We start from the raw sequence: 22784 nt of genomic DNA, 5'->3' as shown, positions 1-22784 counted from the left end.
AAAATCAAGACTCAAACAGATAGGTGTCTACTCTGTTTATTAGGGACCTCTGGCACATAATAGCGGGAAAAATAAGATTGCAGGAAGTATTTTCCAGGTACTCCTAAACATACACAGAAGTCAGCCTTCAGATAATAATTACTGTTGTATCATATTTTGCTTCCTGAAATATTTTGACACACAGTATTTCATATGGTTCTCACATTGACACAGTATAGTAATTAGGTAAATACTATAATTATCTTCGAGAAACAAGTGAAAAATAGGGGTTCTACAATGTAGTGGACTTGATCTGTCTTTTCAAACGTATCTATTTCATGACTGATTTGGTGAAGGTTATTTAGAATTTTAGGCTCTTTTGTATTAGTTACTTTTCTGTTGTTGTGATGAAATACCATGACCAAGGGAACTTAATAGAAGAAAGAGTTTATTTTGGCTTACAGCCCAGAGATATAAGAGTCCATAATGTCAGGATGACATATTAGCATACTAGATATGAAAGCTGAAAGCTCACATCCTGAAGTATAACTACCAAGCAGAGAGAGATGTGGTGGAGGGTTTTAATCTCAAAGCCTGTGCTTCAGCAGGACACAAATTAATCTCAAAGGCCAACCCCAGTTACATACTTCCTTAAGCAAGGCTGCACTTCTTAAATTTCTCAGACAGTATCTACACCTGGGGATCTAGTCTTCAAATAGCTGAGCCTATGGAGGACATTTTCACTCACACCATTACTGCCATTTTTATCATTTTTGGTGATTTCCCTTATAATCCTCTAGGTTCTATCATTCAAATAGTGCCTGGACCTAAACTTTTCTTGTGTCTTGACTACTAATGTCCTGATAAAATCACCTCTATTGGCGTGTGCACTATTCTTACATTGCTCCTACTTCTAAATAAGATCTATAAAAGCTGTCTCTGTGTTTACGTGTCTCTGTGTGTGCGCACACGTTTGTGCAAGTGCCTGGGGAGGCCCTAGGCGGGCATTGGATCCTTAAAACTGGAGTTACAGATAGTTGTCAACTGCCTGCTGTGGCTGCTGGGAATGCAATTCAGGCCCTCTGGAAGGGCAGCTTTTTCTGTAAACCGTTGAACCATCTCCCCAGCCATCTTAACTGGCCTTCTTGCTGCTGCCACTGTTTCTTGCTCTCCACAGAGCAGCACAAGTAATTCTTTAAAAGGCAAATCAAGTCAGGATCTCTCACTCAATATCTTCCAGTAGCTTCCCAAATTGACTTAGGGTATAACCCAGCATCCTTCTAATGATAGGGAAACCTGGGACTGATCTATATGGCTGAGAGGCTCTATGCTGTCTATTGATGTGCCATTCTGAAGTGAAGACCAAAATCAAGGAATCAAACCAGCAATTCAATGACTAATGTATGAATATCTTTGTCTGAGTCTCACAGGGTGACTAAGTGGGCCAGCAGAAGCTCCATCTTCAGTATCTGTAAACCCTCAGGTCTCTACTTATGCCATCCCAAGCCTACTTAATGCCCATCACTCAGGCCAAATAACATAAACCTGCCTGTTATTTCTTGAATGGCTCTACTCCTGGGTACCACAGGAGCATGGCTCTTGACTCTATGTGTGTAGGGGAAGAAGTACTGATAATGTTTATGGCTTTATTACATTTCTCACTTCCTGAGATCCATGCACAAGGTTTATCACTGGTCAGTCATGGATAGAACTGTTTACATAAACAGGTCGCAAAGAGAGTTTCTAGATGAAAAGAAAGCACAGATGCCCAGATAGACTAAGTAATATTCATGCAGACTCAGTGACAAAACAAGAAAGTGCAACACTGGACCCCTTGAAGAACCCGAGTCAGCAGGAGGGTCCCTGAATCATGGTCAGTGTCTACAGAGATGCACAGGAATCAGCCTCAACAACCACACTAAGTAGCAGGGACAGACAATCATAGCAGCGAGCTGACTAGACCATCCTTCTGTTGCTTTGGGAAATAGCCAGAAACAGACAATAGGAAGAATCCCTTTGCACCAAAGCAATTGCAATGAACTTATTACTCAAAAGAAATTTGAAATATTGCTCTTGGAACTTACAGACATATCTGATATGGATTAGCTTACTCAGCACATTGGTTCACAGTCTTTTAGGATGCTATAGTGGAAGTGAAGACACTACATGGACCCAAAAGGTATGTCCCTGAAAGTAGATATAGATACATAATGGAGATAGATGATAGACATGTGATAGATGATAGATAGAAAAGTATAGCTAGATACCTTGAGAGATGATAGATGATAAATAATAGATAGAAGATGTATAGATATGATTGATAGATACATACATAAATGATTGATAGATGATATAAGGATTGATAGATAAATGATAGAATGATATATTCATAATAGGTGACAGACAGATGATGTTAAATATGTGATGAATGATAGACAGATAGATAGATGATAGTTAGATGATAGATAGTTGATAAAAGATTGATAGATGATAGAAGGATTGATAGATAAATGATAGAATAATATATAGATAATAGAGAGGTGACAGATGATGGTTAGTGATAGATAGTTGATAAAATATTGATAGATGATAGAAGGATAGATAAATGATAGATAGATAGATGATAGATAGATAGATAGATAGATAGATAGATAGATAGATAGATGATAGGTTCGTAGATAGATGATAGATGACAGATACATGATATATTGGTAGATGATAGATAGAAAATAATAGATGAAAAGAATTGATAGACAAATGATAGGGTAGATAATAGAAAAATAGATAAACAATGGATGACAGATATTAGCTAACAATAGATGATAGGTAGATAGATAGATAGATAGATAGATAGATAGATAGATAGATAGATAGATAGATAGGTAGATAGGTAGATAGGTAGATGATTGATGATAGACAATAGAAAGATAGAAAAATGGGTCTACATTTATTTCTTTAACAGTGAGCATGTGTTCATACATGTTCATATCTTTTGGTGGGTGCATTTATGTGTGGGTGCACGGTTGTGTGGTGAGTAGAGGTTGATGCTGGTGTCTCTGTATTGCTCTTTAGTTTACTTTTTGAGACACAGTCTCTAACTGAACCTGGAGTCCAATGATTCAGCAAGACTAGCTGGGCCAGGGGTCACAAGGATCCTTCTGTCACTGTCTCCTCTGAGCAAGACTAGCTGGGCCAGGGATCACCAGGATCCTCCTGTCACTGTCTCCTCTGAGTTAGCTTTACAGGTGTGTGTGTGTGTGTGTGTGTGTGTGTGTGTGTGTGTGTGATAGCACCCCACCTCTGTATGTGGGTGTTGGAGGTATGAACTCAGATCCCCAGGCTTGCACAACAAGTGCTTTACTGACTGAACCATTTTCCCAGATGTGAATCTTTTTCTTGGCATAAGAAAATATTTTAAGATGATGTAGAATATCTGCATGATCACACATTGTCAAGATGCTCCTGGATTTCTGCCTATAAACCCTCCGTCCACTCAAACATGTTGTCTTCTTTCCCTCTAGATATTTTTTATATTGGCTGTACTACAGAATGAAAGGAAGACATTGAAAATGGATGGTGTAAGGTAGGCTTTCTTGACATGAAGTGATAAATAAAAGAAATATAAAGCACATAATCTTACAATAAAGGTAGTCAGTTATACTTTGGGGAAATGTTTGTACAACTCACTTTCTTAAATCTACCAACACTAATAAAAGGAAAAAAAGTTTTATTTCCATTGAAACAAAGAGTTCTGTCTTCAAACAATAGAACCCTCAAATTCCTGAGAGATACAGTTTTGAAGGAAATTGAAGAGGATGCCTATAGTAAAGGCCTATCAGCTCCTATCAAGCCAGTAATAGAGCACAGACTCAGATGTTTCTGAATAATCTATTAAGAGACTCAACGTGAAGCAAATTAAGTTAGAAACAAAACAACTACACCTGCAGTGTCTGCCTCTATTGTCAAATAAGAAGGGAAGTGAGGCCGGGAAGAGAAACAAGGCAGTCAGTAATGCCCTTGTCCTAGCTGCTCAATACCTAAACACATGCTAAAGGGACTGCTTGTGAGGACAGGATGAAACATCCAAGATAATGTTTATAAACACAGAGTGCCACTGTTTCCTAAAGAAAACTCTAGGTTTAAATTTTTTCACTTGGCTTCTTTTTAATTTTCTCCACTGAAGCCAAAACTCAAAAAGAGGCTCAGACTCCCAGAGGCCACCATTCTCGACATAGACCGGCATATGCTGTGAGTTCCGAAGGACTGGGGGCTGTAGTCCAGGAACAACTCAGGATTGGGAGGATTCATAGCCTCAGCTTTTGCCTCTTTTAACCACCTAACATATCAAGGAAGAAAAAAAAAATCCAACATTCGAATTTTCAACACAGTTTTAAGGGATATTTTATAAAAGATTGAATAAAGGTGTGGCTGAATTAAATTGTTTCTACTCATGTTCTTTAAGTTCAAGCAAGACACACAAATTTTGTGAGATCAAGACACGGGTCTTTCAATATCCAGGGAAAGTTTAAGGTAATTAATACTGAAGCTATGGTCCAAAGAGCACAAAGAAGTAGCTACTCTTCATGTTCGTATGAGGTTGAATATTTTTGTTTATAAATGCTTGGACAAGGGAGGGACCGTTGTGACAGAAACTCAAATGGACAGGATATTTATGTCATTAGGGGGCTGGAGGTAGCCAGTACAGAATTTTAGGGCAGAAAATACTATCAACGTCTGAGTAAAGAGAAATCTATAAACTATGCCATCTGGGAAATCATGTCCTTGAGAATGCATGAACTGTTCAGCACTTTTCTTACTTGGTTGGGTCTGCAGTCTCCTTGGCCTGAAGCCTGTGGGTCTGAAAGCACTGATAACAACAATGAAGTCTTATTGTGTGCACAAATCAGTATTTGGTCCTTCTATCAGGATGGAGTGTCATAGTTGCATTTTATTTCCCTTATAAAGGAAAAGTTCACCTAAAAGTGGGCTACCAAACTTGAAAGTGAGGGAGAGAGGGAGGAGGGTTTGAGAGAAGATAGCTGGGAGGGGCTGGAGGGGAAAGTGAGAGGGGAAATGAATGTAATTCTAATTAAAACATTTTAATAAAAAAGATATAACCGGAAGTTTTGTGTGTTTGAATATCTTATAAAAACAAAGAAGCTTTCTATTATCTGTGAAAAATTAGCAGGTCATCTATAAAAGTGCAAAAAGTATAATGATTTTAGAATGGATAGCAAAATCAATCTATCAGTGTGCAAGGTATTTGGAAGGAAAAAAAGGCGTGATTCAACAACTGAATCAAATTGTCAGTCACTCATTTGGGTTGGTTAAAGACAACAAAAAGACACTGTAAAATGATTTGAATTTGTGAAATGCATATAAAACTATTTGAATTTGTGAAATGAATGTCTCAGGAATGGTTCCGAAAAATGATTGCTATGTGTTTCATACAACTCAAGAATGACTCAAACAGAACCAATTCCAGAAAGACCTGGAAAGTAACAGCTCTCTTGAAAGAGGTGGATGAGGGGCAATTGAGTAATTGTTTTTGAAAAAGTGCTTTGCAATCTTTCATCTTGCACAGACTTTGTGGGGGTGGGGAAAGGAGAAACCCTAAGGTTCTTTGTTCAGGTTAGAAACAGTCTGCTTAAATGATCAAACTTGACCTCCAGGACTGCTAAGCTCAGTTCCAGGGATGTCTAGAGAATCCCAGTTACTTCCCTAAAGCAACAGTATCTGACTATGCAATTAGAATACTGAGTTCAAGGAACAGTCCCCCTGATAAATGTATGACTTTGTATCTTGTAGTAAACAGAAAAGAGTGATGAAATGAAGTGTCCCCAGATGCCCTAATGGTTCATGCTTGTACAAAAACCTTGTTTCTTTTCCTGGCACCTGCGTGTCTCCCAGAGACACAGAGCCCCTGCCAGCTTGACATTTGTTTGTTTGTTTGTTTGTTTGTTTGTTTTCACTCCTTGTTGAAGTGTGAATGGTATAGAGCAGGGAAAAGAGGATAGAATAGAATGTTATCAAGTGTGAAATTGAACCCTTAGCCAAACATTGGAAACATTCTCTCTGTATTCACCCTAAGTTCCATTAATTCTTGTTTATTTCCTGTTGCCACAATGATTCTTTTTTATTATGTCAAGCCCCAGCTGAGGAAGTTGCTGGAACTGTCTGAAGATCAATTAGTAAACAAAGAACTATTATCATATAAAAAGTTCCCATGTACCTGAGCATGGGGACATTATCTCACCTGTACCTTAAATTATAGAAATCCAAAATCTTCATTACAAATAAGCCTCATAGATAAGCACTTCTCACAGTCAGACTTCAAAATCAATGAGCTGAAACTTTGTCACTTTTTTTTCCTTAAAACTAATTTCATAGAATGGCACAGAACAGCTGTTGGAAGGGCTGTTTGGTTTGCTAAGAGCTTTCTGGTATGCTTGTGCTATGACTTTTTAATCTCTTCTTTCCAAATATTATCTGTGTAAATAGCTGATTTTCACTATTCATAACTATGCTCACTATATTTAACAGGGTACTTTCCAGGTGCCATAAATTCCAATTGGCAAGTTGTCTAAAATTATAACAAACACAGCTTCTGGTACACAGTTGATTAGGTTCTTTCGCATTTGCAAAGTCTTTTCAATTTAGAATGGTTTTATTTTTTAGTATAAGTTTCAAGTCTGATGTAGTTACTGCTTTGTGTTTGTTTGTTTGTTTGTTTGTTTGTTTTTGATCGGTTTGTTTCATTTGGGTCAACTTGACACAAAGTAGAGTAATCCAGGAAGGGACTTCACCTGAGAGGTTGCCCCATCAGGTTGCCTGTAGGATGGATATGGGACGTCTCAGCACACTCTGGGTGCTGCTACCCCTGGGCAGATTGTCCTAGGTTGTCTAAAAAGGCACGCTGAGCATGTCACAGGAGCAAGCCAATAAGTAGTGTCCCCCTCTGCCTCTGCTTCAGTGCCTGCCTGGAGTTCCTGCCCTGACTTATCTTCCTGATGGACTGTAATCTGTCAATTAAACAAACCCCTTATTCCCATGTTCCTTTGGGTCTTGGGTAATGGTGTTTATCACAATAAGGAATGCTACTCTTTGTAATAGTTTGTTTTGTATTGGTACCTTAAAAATCCAGATGTCCCTCATCTGAGGAATGGATACAGAAATTGTGGTACATTTACACAATGGAATACTACTCAGCAATTAAAAACAAGGAAATCATGAAATTTTCAGGCAAATGGTGGGAACTAGAAAAGATCATCCTGAGTGAGGTACCCCAGAAGCAGAAAGACACACATGGTATATACTCACTTATAAGTGGATATTAGACATATAATATAGGATAAACATACTAAAATCTATAGTACTAAAGAACCTAAACAACAAAGAGGACCCTAGGGAAGATGCTTAATCCTCATTCAGAAGGGCAAATAGGATAAATATATTAAAATCCGTACACCTAAAGAAGCTAACCAAGAAGGAGGACCCTGGGTAAGATGATCAATCTTCACTCAGAAAGGCAAACAGGATGGACATCGGAAGAGGGAGAAAACAGGGACCAGGACAGGAGTCTTCCACAGAGGGCCTAAGAAAGACTCTACCCAGCAGGGTATCAAAGCAAATGCTGAGACTCATAGCTAAACTTTGGGAAGAGTGAAGGGAATCTTATGAATGAAGGGGGAGATGAAAGACCTGGAGGAAACAGGAGTTCCACAAGGAGAGTAATAGAACCAAAAAATGTGGCCACAGGGGTCTTTTGTGAGACTGATACTCCAACCAAGGACCAGGCATGGAGATAAGCTAGAACTCCTGCACAGATGTAGTCCATGGCAGTTCAGTGTCAAAGTGGGTTCTCTAGTAATGGGGATAGGGACTGTCTCTAACATGAATTCAATGGCTGACTCTTTGATCACCTCCCCCTGAGGGAGAGCAGCCTTACCAGGCCACAGAGGAAGACACTGCAGCCAGTCTTGATGAGCCCTGATATGCTAGGGTTAGATGGAAGGGGAGGAGGACCTCCCCTATCAGTGGAGTTAGGGAGGGGCATGGGAGGAGATGGGGATGGAGGGTGGGATTGGAGGGGCTGAGGGAGGGGGCTAAAGCTGGGATCCATAGTGAATATACTGTAATTTATTAAAAAATAAATTAATAAAAAAATCAATAGCCTATGGAGTCTTATGGAAAAGTGGGAGGAAAGCGAAAAGGACCTGGAGGTGACAGGAACTCTACAAGGAGACCAAAAGTGCCAACTAATAAGCACTCAGAAGGAATTGTTGAGACTGAAGCACCAACCAAGGACCATGCACGATCTGGACCTAGGTCCCCTACAGAGATGTAGCAGATGGGCAGCTTAGACTTCATGTGGGTCGTCTAGTAAGGGAAGTGGAGAGTGCATCAGACTTGGACTCACTTGCCAGCTTTTTGATCACTTTCCACTGGCGAGACTGCCTTGCCAGGCCACAGGGGAAGAGAACAAGCTCAGTCCCAATGCAACTTGATGAGCTGGGCTGGATGGGAAAAGGGGAGGAGGAAGGGGAGAGAGGAATGGTGGGACTGGAAAGGAGAGAGATGGGTCTACAACAAGGATATAACGTGAATGAAAATCGAAATACAATGCTTCACATGGGAAGATGATGACAAATGCAAAAAGCTGTTCCATCTTAGGGCAAATTACAATGGAATAATAAAAGCTTAACTATTTTTCAAGTGGTCATAATCTTCAGTAAGTCCCACATGAGCAGTGAAGTGTGGTATAAATGGTAATTCATCACGAATATGAAAATGAAATATGTAAACCCATTATGATGAAGCAGTCTCACCTGCCCTTTGTAGGATGTGGTTCATTCATCCAGATGCCACATGACCCTATCATTACAGGATTACACACCACACGCACGCGCACGCACACACACACACACACACACTTTTGTGTAGGTTCATATACAATGTCTAACACACTGTCAGCTCTCATTAAATAGTAAATAACAATGATGTGCAGGCTGCCTCATTTGAAAAGTAAATACTGCCTCATTTTAAAAGGTCTTACTTTTTCACTCATGCAAGTGACCAAGCTTTGAATTTACAGTGCTATTTTTAAATGATTTACTTCTGGGCACTAGTTTCATAGATGAGTTCATTGCCCTGGTTTTCAGTGTAGTTCAGATCAGTGGGGAAAGGAAGCCTTGTGTTTTCCGTGTCAGTGTTCACAGGACCGCTAGCCAGGAGGGGCTCCTGGGATCTGAGCTGGCTACTCACGCCAGGGACAATGTGACCAAGGCTTGTTGCTCTCCTGAGGCTGTAATAGATATCACCAGAGAGGCAGGGCAGGCTTGACTCCTGTCTTTTCTCATTTAAATTAAAAAAAAAATCTCAATTTTGACAGGGATTGCCATGTATTTCACATGGCTTTACAGCAGCCATGAACAGTCAGGCCACTTAGACAGACAACTTAGCCTAGATGTCTCATGCTCATTCTTTCTTTAATTATTAGAACACGTAGAAACCCGAGTGTCTCATCACATAGGAACCGTTGGTACTCAGGTTTTAGCTCACATGCCCTCTCCCCTTAAATAGCACATAGAAAAAACAGTCATCCGTTCCAGGAGACATGGAAGGTAAAGAGAAAGCCAGGATTTGGGGGGGAATGCCAGATAGAGCGGCCCCAGGAAAGGAATTCCACCATCCCTGCTTTGCTGTCCGCTGGCCAGACATGACATCACTTGTAATTTCACCAGAACTTCAGTTTTTCCAGCCTTCCAGCTCTTCAAACTGCTATTGCCAGTGATTATTCTTCAAGCTGTTGGGAATAGCCGGCTCTGTCCTTATCTCACCAAAGCAATTTTTATAGCACACATTTTATCCTTAGAAATCGTGCTGCGCATCAATAACCTGCTTTAAATTTCCATGCCAATCTACAGCCCTCAGAGTGTACCAGGCAAGGTCAGTGGCCATTGAAGATACCACCAGGACAGGGGCGTCTAAAGACACATTCGGTAGCGTGTTAACTATAAATAATAATAATAAAAAAGACACTGTACAGTTCGATAAACAAAACTTACACAGCTTTATATTAAAAGGAGTGAGTTGTGTTCAAGGAGGTTAAATGCTTTATAGACAAAACAAACAAACAAAAACTGTGCTAGAATCAACTTATTCATCATCATCTTTTCTTCCTCTTCCTCATCCTCTTCATCCTCCTCCTCATCTTCCTCTTCCTTCTTTTTCTTGCTCTTTTCTACCTTGACCTCCCCCTTTCTCATGGCGTCTGGTTTCCCTTGAGCTCTGTAGGCAGCAGTATCCTTTTCGGATTTCTCCTTCAGCCTTCTGGTAGGGCTGCTTGTCGTCCGCTGCAGTGTGGTTTCACATCTCGCCTAGTTTCTTTGTGGCATCACCCGTGGATAAGCCAGGGTGCGCTCCTTTGGTTTTGGGGTACTCAGAACAGAACAAGAAGAAGGCCCAAGGACTACTTGGGTGCATTGGGGTCCTTGAATTTCTTTTTGGTCTCCCCTTTGCGTGTGTGTGTTTTCATTTTTCACTCCTAACAAGCACTGTCAGCCTTTGCCATGTCTTTAAATTTCCCCTTTCCTTTAGCAGACACGACCTTCCACCTTCCTAAGCACGTCTTGGAGAACGCTGAGACTTTGACAGAGGCATCGGGGGCTGCTTCCTGCGCTCCTGCTGGCGGGCTTGCACAAAGGACACACATGAAGGCGGCTTGCCTCTGGGCTTCTGAAGATCTCCTTTGCCCGTGGTTAGGTAATTTTGTCCGCGAGGCACATAGTGCCCCTCTGGCTCGCACTGGACTTGGCGCCGTCTCTACGGAGCTCGATGTCCTGCAATGGCTCTGAGAGCTGGAACCAGTGTTTTTTTTTTTTTTTTTTTTGGGGGGGGAGGATACTACAGCTGGGATATAAAGTGGATAAACTGTAATTAATATAAAAATAAAATTTAGTTAGAAAAAAGAAAAGAAACCTCATTATACAACTCTGGCTGCGCTGGAACTCACTAGGCAGGCCAGGCTGGCTTTGGAATTGTGGCAATCCGGTTCAGACCTTCCGTTTCAACGCCCTAGCCGGAAGCACAGTGATTCCACTCCCTGCTTGGGCTGGTTTGTGGCTCAAGGGGTCTGGGTTTAATGCCCAATATAGTTCAGATTTTAAAATTCATTGCTCCTGACTGGCAGGTCACATCTGGAACATGGACGCACCGACTCCAGCAGAGGTGAAGATTCTGAAAGCATTCTGAGAGTGTGTCACAGTAATAAAGGAATCCCCTGGCCCACTCACTCTCAGAGGTACTGACTGCACCGCTTGATCACACCTCAGGAACCAAAGAGATATCCCCCAGGATTGCCAGAACCCACTTAAACTGTCACTACAAAGCCAGTCCTCCAAGGCAGAGGAGAGCCGGTAACCGGCGGAGGTGCACAGGATTTAATCCTCAGACTTCCTCAAGTGGCTTTTCCTGCCTGCAGATGGTGGTCGTCCTTGCTCAGACGCTTTCCTCTTATCTGGGTTGTCCAAGAGAACTTTACTCTTTCCCTAGAGGTCATAATTGGAAAATAATAAAGGCATTGGAGTACTGCAGCAGCAAAGAATACACAGAAAGGAGGAACTTAGTAAAAACTAAGAAACAAAGCTTCCGAGTGACCAGAACCTTGGTCCCAGCAACACCGCGTTCCCTAAACCGGAAGGTGCTTGCTGCTTCTTCCGGTACTTCCTCTTCCTGGTGTTCCTCTTCCTCCTCCTCCTCCTCCGTCCTCCTCGTCCTCTTCATCTGGCGGCGTGTGCACAGTGTCTGCGGCAGTTCTGACCTGGTCAAAATGAACTGGAAATCACAATCCAAAAATCCCCACCCCCGTTGATAGACTTGCCTTCCAGATACAGCAAGGAAGCAAGAGTCAAGGTCAAGTGTACAGGCTGTGTTTGTCGAGACTTGAGAAAGAGGGTCTAAGCAGTCTTAAGTAGATGCTGAGGCCGTGAAGCCAAGGAAGCCAGGAGAAGCAGGAGTGAGATGGCTTCTCTTTGACCTCTCATTGGCCTGTCCGTTAAATACAGCGTGCACGCCGTCCTGGGCTTGCCACTCAGCGCTAGCAGGGATGATCTCTTCCCGTAGCCACAGAGCATTTAATTAATAATAATATGTTAAGAGTGATTCCCGGGCTATTTCCTGTAATTGTACTGTTACGTTGGTTAATGAAATCTTACTCTGCCTTTTCATTTCACTTATTCTTTTGTTTGATGTATTCTATAATCAAACAATAATATGAATAGATCTTCCCATATGTACACTGACGCTCTTAGATGTAGGATATAACCTTCAGCACAGATATCACACCTTATGTTTATTCTACAGTCCCTGTTGTATCGCCACACCGCTCACTGCCTGCTTGTTTGTGGTAATATTTCATGAACCCTGAATCCACACACAGCAATCCACCTTGTCTCCTCTCTAGCCAGTTAGAAATCCTTTTCGTTCCTTACTCTATCCTTTTCCCTCTTAGCATTTTGTATTAACTCTGCTTTGTATGACAGTAACTTTCTTAGGAGGAAAAAAAGATTATTGATTCTGTACAGGGGAGAACATACGGACTTTGAATAGAAAAAAAAGCTTTGAATCACATGTTATTTGTTACTAAATTCAGGACGTGCTACTTAGACTTTCTGGCTTTTGCACAGAAAAAACATGTGAAAACTTATGTAACGTATTTACCATATTATTAAGTATTTAATAAATATTAATTTTAGGTTTCTGGAGAGAGGACCTAAGTTTGGGTTTACTTTGCTGTGATGGGTTCCTGATTATACCAAGCAGTCTTGAGGATACCGTGAGGTCAAAGAGATGTATATTTAGCACAGAACCTAAAATGGGTAGAGGCACAGCATCACTACACAGACACCGGGAGTCTGGTGAAGGCAATCTGAGGGTGCGTGAATGCAGGCTCAGTTTTTATTCTGGAAGAGAGAACAAGAGCTGTGTGTGATATAAGGCCATCTATAAGCTGAGGAGTAGCTTATCTGATTTTTCTTTAAATTGTATGTATTTGAAAACTCTAGCAAGATAAGAAGACTGAATAAATAATTATGGTGCGATTTTATCCAATAAATGTTAGATGTCTATATTTTATTCAGATTAATTAATGCCTTTCTAATTAATTTTATTCTAACCACTCTAGGTTCAAAGTGGCGGGGGCGGGGGGAATCCCCAAGGGTGGATTGAGTGGTAGCATTAGCTTTCATGTGAAAATGCAAGAGATAAAGAAAAATAGGAAAAATGATCTGCATGCTGGAACAAAATTTCTGTACTTGAGTACAGTAGTGTCTGTTTTCTGAAGTTTTTCTTCCTGTGGGTTCATGGCCAACTGAAGAGTGAAAGCCTATTTGGAAGGTTCTAGGAATAATTAATTTATAATTTTAAAATTCTATTATGTTTTAAATAGCAGGATGGAATCTCATGCCCTGCTAGCTTTCCTCTGATGTATCCATGCTGTATTTGCTACCTTCCTGTTAATCACTTGATAGCCATCTTGACAACTATGATATCTCAAAGCTATGTTCAAATAAAGTCTATTGTACTTTGTAATGTCTCCCATACACATGAGGTAAAGATACCCAGAAATTTAAGTATCCAAAATGAAACTATATGATATTTCTTGTAATTAAAAAAGGGGAAGGTTCTCAATAAGAAAAAAAAAACTTTATATACTGAGATTTATAAAATGTTTAGCACAATTTGGAGAGATTGAGCACGTTCATATGATTCTTATTACAGAATATTGCTATAATTATATTTTAGGTTCTGCTAACATCTTACTGTGCTTACTTTATAAATGACACGGTCTTACAGGTGAGTATATATAGAAATAAACAGAATATCTCGTGCTTAGTGCCACAGGTGGCTTCAGTCATCCTTGGGGATTTGGACTAAACTCACCGTGAATAGACATGATACTTTCCATTGTTATAAAACTTACACAATTGTCTCTTCTAAATTCATCTTGCTCAGAGATAAATGGGACCAAGGTGCAATATCTATCCTCTATCTATAAAATTCTCACATTGTACCCACACTGCTACAGCACAAACAGGATTGCTATTATTTAACAAGAGTCATACTTCCTTAGTATTTAGGAATTGCCTGCCACTAGCAAGCATTAGTGTTCTTATTAATAATGACACATGTAGAGATCTGCATCTTGTGGCCACAGAAGCTTGTTTGGCTATTTCTTTTCACACAGCCTTCTCTGACACTCTCCTTCATTTCTTTTTACATTCTTTAGTCATTTCCTTGTCTCTCAATATTGGAGGCTGAATACTACTTCTTCTGCAAAATTGGTGTTTCCAGAACAACTCCTCATTGTGGTGCTTTTAGGAATCAGAGCCCTTGAGGGTTGTTGGGCCACAGAGACTGAGCTCTTACAGTGGGGTCACTGACCTGACAGAGAACCGGGACAGCTCCTTTGTTTTCCCTACATGTGTAGAGTCAGTGAAAGTATTGCCAGACATGAACCACAGATCAAGGGGTCGGTAGACAGTGACTCAGTCGGCACTTTGCCCTTGGACTTCCTAGTTCAGAACTACATGCAGTAAATTTCTGTTCTAAGCAATCCAGTCTTCAGCATTGCTATAGTAGCTGTGTAATAGATGGCCCTCCATTAGCACATTCTCATCTTTCCCTTCCTTCTTTATAGTTTTATTAGTCCATCACTGTTTTGACACAGTTTTGTAAGTGTCTCCTTCCTCTCTTCTCTAAGCTGATGACTAACTCAGAGAGGATTTCCTTTCTAACTAGGTGGCGTTTTCCTCAGCACTCCACACTGCTGCCTGCACATCTGCCTCTTTTGGTTCAGAATTATACTTTGCATGGGCAGTTTTACTTTTTATTCTCTAATTTTTACTGAGCTCTGAAGTACATGCCCTATTTCAGGAGGATCTTGCTTTCCCTTTCATTAGCTGGTAAACATATGAGGTTGGTGAATCAGCTAACTACAGCTTCTGAGAAACTAGGGTCCTCAGGCTGTATACTGAGAACTTTGTTCTCTCATCATATTAGGAAGTAGTTGTGAAAGAAAGATTTGGAGAAGGCTGAGTAGTTGGTGCTCTGAGTAGAGTATGCTTACAGTTTGATTCTGGCCATGTTCTCTTTACAGAGTTTCATCCTCAGACTTTCAATGAATGCGAGAGCTGGGCAACATATCCCCAATGTACTTTTATTCTGTTCAGTTTAGCCAAAGCCGTTTCTGTGGTTTGAAATGAAGTACTCTATCTCGTGAGTACAACAGAACAGTATTCTGTTTGGGAACAAACATATTCTTTAGAAAGGTTATAAAGGACTGGAAGGAGTCGGGTAGAGAAAGAAAGGAATAGGAAAAAGGTTAGAAGAAAGGTGAATGGACATGGTATGTATGTGTATGGAAACATCACAATGATTAATTGGCATGATTTGGTATGTTAATACTAATAAGAAAAAGGGCCTGTCATCCTGTGGGAAGCAACAATGGAGCACAGTAGAATGATGTGGGGATTAGGGAAATGGGCAGGTGCTGTGTCCCTTGGTTATCAATGCCTTGTTATAAATAATAAATAAATAGTGAGAACTTGGTGATTAAGAGTATGAAAACATTTTCCAGTTATTTCTGCTATAAGGATGATTAAAAATAAACATTCGAAAGAGCACTCTGTTGCTGAGTCCCTGAGATATGCCATCCATCTTACTCTTCATGCCTGCGAAGTGAGACAAAGTCAGTACAGCTGAGGAGCATGTCCTATTACATGGATGGACATGCCTGAAGGCCTTGAAGCCTTCAACGAGATGACGTAGAAACGGCAGGTTCTGGTGCTCTTAGTCACCCATCAAGAAGTTACAAGAGGTTATTCCTCCCGTTATAAAATTACTAAATGCCTAGGCCACAAAATCTAAAACATACATAACTGCAGACTAGGACAAGTAATCTGTAATCTTGAGATGCTCAGTACATTCTGTGCCATTCTGCCTAAGTTACTATTCCAAAGATAACGCTAGTTCCTTGCTGCTCTGATTAGAGCCACGTGAAGGTCGGAGCTGCTCGTGTTCATATTTTTTCCTTTATACAGAACTTTTCTTTGTATTTAGAAGCGAAGTTATATCTACTGGGGACAAGAAGGCATTAGTCAGCCTTCTCGCGTGAGCATTTAGTACTACACGAAAAGGAGAATGAGAAGAAGCCAAACGTTGTGTGGTGGAGGAGTGAGTCTTTTCCAGAAACGTGGACACATTTCAGCCAGGACGGAGGCCAGGGGGATTAGAGCAATGGGCATGCGGCATGACACGCGACTAAGAGTTCACCTATTTGGGTTTTATCCTGTTCTTAGTAAATAACGAAGATGCTGGAAGCCTTAGGACAAGAGGGACAAGCAGTGAAGCTCCACTGTGAACCCGGACGCCTGGAGACTCCGTGAAGATGACTAGTGAAAATCCAGAGTCTGAAGAGTGTGGCGGTCTGATGTCCTTGGGCCATGACGGTTAGAAAACACGACCGCCTCAAAACAATGGAGCCTGCCTGAGAGAGAAAAGCTAGCTGTGGGAAATGTCTAGATAGGCCGTTTGGAGGCTCACGGGGAACGGCGAGTGAAGCATCCTCGAACCCTACGGCTCCTCGGAACGTCCTGCTCCCTGCACAGTGTTGATCCCCTAAGGATTCCTAGCACACCAGTGAAGTCTCAAAATGGATCCGAGGCTAGGGCAGAGCCTGCTTCCCTCTCAGGAAGTCTCCTAAGATGACCTTGCTCCCCCACCCCGCGTACCCCAACTCCCATCCCCGCCCCACATCTCCTTAAAGTTGCACCAACTTGATTGGTTGTTAGTGGTGCTTGAGGCTCCATGGGATGCTCTGATTGGCCTTTCAGTCATTTTAAAGGCTGTTACACCGGATAATAAGGTTAGATCTGCACCTTGGGTCTGGACTCCAGAGTCGGATTCCCTGGAGTCTACATCGGCTCTATCACCACTCACCCCCCTACCCCAAGTTCCTGATTTTTAACTCTTCTGATTTTTCTCTTAGCCAGGACCCCAGCCCCTTAGACACTGTCAGCCGCATTCACAGTGAGTGCCTCCTCCTCCCTTACTGGCCTATATAACAATCGTTTCTGGAAACACCCTCACAGACAAACCGAGACTTATCCTTGACCAATATTTTAATCATTTTCAATCAAGCCAAGTTGACAACCAAAACTGATGATCGAAGATTATAACGAAAGGCAATGGCAGAGTCCTAGAACTAGAGAAAAGACTATAGAATCACTGAGTTAGGGAACTAAGAGTCATGGTGGTGAGTTGGATATGTCAGGGTATAAAGAAATTTATTTTACTAAAGCCATGCACTTCTTTTTACTTTCTCTAAAATTTTACTTTTTCTCAGAAGTAAAATTTGCTTTACTATCTTCTCAAAATTTCACTCCTTAGTCGAATCACTGAAGAAGACCACATGGGAGAAGAGACAGGAGTTAAACTCATATTCCCATCTGATCAAGGAATTCAACTTTTCTCAGAAGAAAGCAATGAAACAAATATCAATGATGATACTGCATGAGGCTGTCAGAAAACGTGAAGCATAGATCGCCTCCCACAAAATCTCAAAGGTGAACGAACTGAATATATACATATATATATATATATATATATATTAAAAGGGCTCCATAATGAGAAGGACAAAACATAACCTCTCAGTTTTTTCCAGGAATATTTCAGAAAAAGAATAGGGTCCAAATAATCCAACTCAGTGCATCTATTTACCCTCTTTAACATCTTGGGAAATGCTATTTACTCTCTAGTGTAATCAAGTATGCAGGAGAACAGGGAGAAAGGGGGGGAAGCAGGAAAGAAAGAAAAGGGGAGAGAGGAAGAGAAGGGGGAGGAAAGAAAAAGGGTGGAAAAGAAAGAAAAAGGCACAGGGCACACAGGGCAAAAGAGGCTGGGTAGAGCGTGATCCACACATCCGTCATCAGGTGAGTTAGAACATCCATCTTTGCAGCAGGTTGCGGAAGAGTCCCTTTAAGGTTATCTTAAGTTCCTCGGGGGACATGCCAACTTTATTTTTTATATGCAAATTATACCTTTCTAGAAGAGCCCCAAATATATTATTTCTAACTTTAGAATGACTCTTTCTTAACTGTTAATGCAATGCATTCAGTCCTTCCATACGTTTCTGCTGCATTTGTACTTACGACCAGAAACGGTTTTGCAATGTTGTTCTAGATACTCTGAAAATAATTGGTTTTAAGAAGGAATGGGCACTAAAGCTCATTTCAGAGTCGTTTGGCTTTAAGCAGAAATCCACAGGAAGGGAATTAATAGCTGTGGAAAATTAAGTGAATCTCATAAACCAGTGTACGATCTGATCTGAAAATCTATATCACAGAACAGTTACTTTCCATGACTTAAGTAGAAAAATTTAAAGCCAGATTATTTGACACATCATACTGACAATGCTTAAGAGCGAAAACATATTCAACATCTGTTCAGCTAAAATTGGAAGGAAATGCCCTTGAAAGCATGTTTTATATGTCTTAGATGGCTTCGTTTTTACTATACATAACCACCTATTTAAAGACTCAGCAGCATTACAGGGGCACAGGCTTCAGATAAAACACAAAATAAAAGTCAATGGATATAAAACCTGCATTAGTTTCATTGCTATTGTAAGGGAACAAGGCAAGATGATTTTAGGCTAATAGAGCAAATTATTTTTAGATATTATTAGAGTTTATATAACTTCTGATGCTGTAGAAATAACATTTTAAAAAGTTAAAAACTGGAAAAAGATACATGTCCACAGCTTTGTCATATCAAAATTAGAAGAGACAGACCTTTCTAAATTTTAAGCAATCAATCCGTTATTGAGTGAATTGAGTGGAAGAACATGACAAGAAAATACTTATTTATGGATGACTGTTGATTTTGTAGCATGAAACGGAGCACTCATGTCTAGTTTCCCTCTTCCAGCTGAGTAGTGAAATGGAAAATATGTTATAAAGTTTCTAGTAAGAATTACGAAAATTAAAAATTGACACCCCAAACCTGAGAAATTTGTGTTAAGTGCTTGAGGAATACATCTAAGGAAAGGGGAATCAGTACAGTAATCATTATTTGTGGAAGACTTAAGTTTAAAAGCCTCCAGCATTCTCCCATTCCGCATACCTTCCCCAGTTCCCTGGCTTAGGAGCCTGTGGTGATATTCTCATTGACATCCTTAACAGGGTACACAAGCCAGACAAAGAGCTGCTGTGCAGTACAGTCTTGTAGCAAGACAGAGTGGACAATGCTATGCATATGAGGGGTGGGGCTGGAGCAGAATGCTGTTACATATTAACAGGAAAAATTTAAGGAACAAAGAAGTAAATAAGTAGTGAAAATAAAACTAAGCAACACTGATAATAGTATCTTCAAAAATTATTTGGTTTTGGAGGCAAACACACAGATAAAAACTCTGTAAGTAGGGCAGAGAAAAGCAGTGGTCTGAATATATACCTGTATGCATGCATATGAAAGAATAGTTATATATAGCATAAATTTCCAACAATGAAAGGAAAAGGATGAGGAGGGGATAGTTTCGATTAGCCTATGAAAGAAAAATAAGAAAGAGAGAACCGGGAGGAAAACCATGAATCAAAGTCCAGTGAGTGAAAGATAAACTAATAAAATATTGTGATCCAAGAATTCCATACTATTAAATATTCTGTTTGTCAACAAGGGTAACTGAAAATTACTCTTACATATGGAAGAGTCTAGGAAATCTTAGGGGATGGTGGAGGAACTGTCTTTTAAGTAATAAGTCCTTTTAGTCAAGGTAGAAAATACAGAAAAGAAAAACAGTGATAATAAGAAAACCAATGAGTAAACAAGCATGAATAAGTTTAGTAACTATGATGCATTATTTTTATTAAATAACAAACCATTACTTATTAAAATTTCATACAGTTTGTAGATCAGAAGTCTGACATGATCTCACTAGGGTATTTGGGTGTGTATGGGGTTGTGTTGCTTGAAGATAGAAGAATCCCTTTCCTTGCATTTCCCCCTCTTAATGGGGATCCACATGTCCTAGCTCATGATTTCTGTCTTCTGTCTTCCAAGTAACAGCCTTGCAGCCCTCTAGCTGTTTGTCTCTGTCTTTCTTTTTCTGTTTCTTCTACTTCCTTTTTTTCTTTAGGACCCTTGGGATTAGTCTGGACAAAAAGAAAAAGATAGTCTTGTGAACTCAAGTTTTGTTTTGTTTTGTTTTATTTTGTTTTTTTTTTAACACAATAACATCTGCAAATTCTTTTGCCAGACTCATTAAAATAACTACGTCTCTCAGAAATTGGCTCTAATGCACCTTTTACTAAGGGGTTGTTTTTCTGTCCACCACACATGTTAAAATAATATAACAAGTTTATTCTTATAATGAGACAATGAGAAGTAATGGTTTTCATTCAATGAGTTGGGTTTTTTCCCCTTAAAATACATCCTTTGATTTTAGCATTCCATGATTTTGAACTTGATTAAACAAACTGAATTTTCTAGGCTCCTGTCTTTGGTTTTTGATGCCCAATATTGATTTAAGCATGAGTAACAACTCCATGGGATGGCATTATAAACTAGCACACTTTCATGTGCAATCTGAAGATGGAAATGAAATGGCTATTTCTAACATTGCCTCTTTTCTTCAAGCCTATGGTGTTTGTATGGAAGAAGAGAGACTAGGCTGAGCATGGGGTGGCTCAGAGGGCAAAAATGGCTTGCTGCCCAAGCTTGATGAACTGTGGTCATATGCACAATACAAGTTAAAATGGAAGGGCGAGGATGGACACTCAGAATGTCCTGTGTCCTGCACATGATGACATGCATCCACCGTCATACACAAGCACAGACATGCATATACACACACATACACGAAACAAATGTTTTTATTTAAAATGTTTAATTAAAATATAATTTAATAACTTCTCTGCTTCCCTTTCCTCTCACCAATATTTCTCACGTCCCCTCCCTCAATCTGTCCAATGTTCCCTGTTTGGGTTTAATTACTTTTTATTGGGAAATTGATTAGGGGTTTCATCCCCAGGAGAAGCTAATCCCCTCTCGCAGTTATTACTTGCCTGTAGTCCTTTGACTTGGAGCGGGGTTCTGTGATATTTTCTACCGCCTTGTCAGCACGTCGATTGATACTATTCGCGTTTTGTTTAGGTAGCTGTATTGTTGGTGTATCATGGATGTACCTTTCTTATCATTTTTTAAGAGACACAATCTCATGGCAGACTCCCTGCTCCTCTGGCTCTTACAGTCTTCCCATCCTTGCTCTGCATTGTTCCCTGAACCTTAGCTGCAGGGGTTGTGTTGTGTTGCTCTACCCATGGCCTCTGGGCAATCATGACCAATTGCAGACCTTTGTAACAGCCTCTGTTTCCTGTAAAGAGGATTTTCTTTGATGAGGAGTGAGCACACCACATATCCATGGGTGTAATGATGTTTCAGAATACAGTCAGAAATTATACTGATCTAGCGAAGGGACCGTCGTAGGTTCCCTTCTAATATCAGTGGCCTCACTAGCACCAGGTAATTGACTCAGTTTTTAGTACCAAACATGATTTCCCTTATATTGAGTGTGCGTGCCTTAAGTCCAATGAGACAGCCATTGCTTGCCATCAGCGTAAGATTGTTACTACTGTACTGTGAGGGAAATCTTGTCATCCACGGGTGAGTAGGCTTACTGATTGCTTTCTTCCCTTGGCAACTGTATAGGATTTCCTAGTGCTATGAAAGTTAAACCAATTAAAGGAGACTTTCAGGCTGGAACTAGCTTGAGTCTTCTGAGTCTTGAGTCTGAACTACACAGTTTACCTTCAACCTCTGAGAGGCAACCGAGGGGACCAGCAATAGCCCGTGTTACACTGGCCAACAGCCTGAATGGAGATTTGCCTTTTGGGTAGTCTCTCTCTCTCTCTCTCTCTCCCCCCTCTATGTGTGTGTGTAAATATAAGATAATACAATTCCTTTAGGCCTCGCCAAACATCCTTATTTGTCTATCCTGTTTTTTTAAAGAAATAAGTAAAGACAGTTTAGTATGCTGTCTTTAGAAGAATGAAGAAGAATGAAGGAAACTCCAGAGATCCCATATTTGTGTTGGCAGAGGTGTGGGGTGCAAATGGAAGTTAAATGATGATTCTGAAAATTTTCAATTGGTTTTGTTTGGTATACATTTAAAGCACTAAACTATGATTTTTAAAACTGTCTGTAATTTAAGGTCACAAAATGTATATATGCATATAAAGCATATCCACATATCCACATTGTGAATATTCATATGTATGTATATAAGTTATCATGGAAGAAGGAGGCTTCCACTCAGCAGCCGTCACTGGAGAAACTTTTCTTCCAACGCTGTTGCTCAAAGGCTGAACTAGGAGGAATGTAATTATAGTAATGGTTGGAAACCTGCTTTGGCTAAAACTCTTGACTTCTTTCCCACTGATGAAAGAAAAATGGGATTATGGCAGATATTTTCACCCCATCTTGAAAAAACAGTGTTAACTGATGCCTGTTAAAGGAAATTATTTGTAACCTAGATCTGTCGAAGTTTCTGTTGGATCTTGATTTACCAAGCAAGTTCAAAGGGCAGTTATTCCTTCCTGCTGTCTGAAAGGTCGGTAGAAACTCCTAAGGTGGAAATGTGGACCCCGCCTTCATTCCTGCTTCTAACTCACACAGAGAAAGATTGGGGCATTGTTTCAAAACTGTGAGTTTTGATCATACTGTAGAAGACATCTGCATTTTAAAGTAGA

At 40.3% G+C, this 22784-nt stretch overlaps 1 pseudogene; it reads right to left on the bottom strand.

Moving 5' to 3' along the window:
* Positions 1-10052: 10052 nt before the first annotated feature.
* The window catches only part of LOC129671540 (high mobility group protein B1-like), a 97625-nt pseudogene continuing 84893 nt past the window's right edge, over positions 10053-22784 (bottom strand).

Source organism: Psammomys obesus, unplaced genomic scaffold (assembly GCF_907164565.1).
Source record: "Psammomys obesus unplaced genomic scaffold, mPsaObe1.curated_primary_1811, whole genome shotgun sequence".
Lineage (NCBI taxonomy): Eukaryota > Metazoa > Chordata > Mammalia > Rodentia > Muridae > Psammomys > Psammomys obesus.
Note: the sequence above shows the minus strand (reverse complement) of the source record. Positions and strands in the feature narration are given on the sequence as shown.